This window comes from Arachis duranensis, chromosome 9 (assembly GCF_000817695.3).
Source record: "Arachis duranensis cultivar V14167 chromosome 9, aradu.V14167.gnm2.J7QH, whole genome shotgun sequence".
Lineage (NCBI taxonomy): Eukaryota > Viridiplantae > Streptophyta > Magnoliopsida > Fabales > Fabaceae > Arachis > Arachis duranensis.
The window spans coordinates 15,313,195-15,314,283 of record NC_029780.3 but is presented as its reverse complement, the minus strand read 5'-3'; positions in this window follow the sequence as shown (position 1 = coordinate 15,314,283).

Genomic DNA, 1,089 nt, shown 5'->3' with positions numbered 1-1,089 from the left:
TGTGATTGATGTTGATAGAGGAGAGTTGATCATTCAAGTGAATGAAGAATCCTTTGTGTTTGAGGCTCAAGGATATCCCTCTGTCACCATGGAGAGGAAGCATGAAGAGCTTCTCTCAAAACAGAGCCAAACAGAGCCCCCACAGTCAAACTCTAAGTTTGGTGTTGGGAGGCCACAACCAACTTCTAAGTTTGGTGTTGAACCCCCACATTCAAACTCTACGTTTGGTGTTGGGAGGTTCCAACATTGCTCTGAGCATCTGTGAGGCTCCATGAGAGTCCTCTGTCAAGCTACTGACATTAAAGAAGCGCTTGTTGGGAGGCAACCCAATGTTATATTTTATCTATTCTCTTTTGTTATTTTATGTTTTTTGTAGGTTGACGATCATGGGAAGTCACAAAATCAAGGAAAAAAGCAAAAACAGAATGAAAAACAGGAAGAAAAATAGCACACCCTGGAGGAAGAACTTACTAGCGTTTAAACGCCAGTAAGGCTAGCTGTTGGGCGTTTAACGCCCAGTCTGGCACCATTCTGGGCGTTTAACGCCAGAAAGGGGCACCAGACTGGCGTTAAATGCCAGAAAAGGGCAAGAACTTGGCGTTAAACGCCAGAAATGGGCACCAGCCCGGCGTTTAACGCCAGAAATGGCTAAAAACGCATTTTTGCATGCTATTTGGTGCAGGAATGACTTTTCCTTGACACCTCAGGATCTGTGGACCCCACAGGATCCCTACCTACCCCACCACTCTCTCTCTTCTTCACCCATTCACCAATCACCTCAACACCTCTTCCCCAAAAACCCTTCACCTATCCAATCCCATCTTTCTCTTCACCACTCACATCCATCCTTCATAAAACCCCACCTACCTCACCATTCAAATTCAAACCACTTTCCCACCCAAACCCACCCTCGCTTGACCGAACCCTACCCCTCCCCCACTCCTATATAAACCCTCCTTCACTCCTTCATTTTCACACAACCTAAACACCACTTCTCTCCCTTTTGGCCGAACACAAAGCCATTCCCTTCTTCCTCATTTCTACTTCTTCTACTCTCTTCTTTCTTCTTTTGCTCGAGGACGAGCAAAC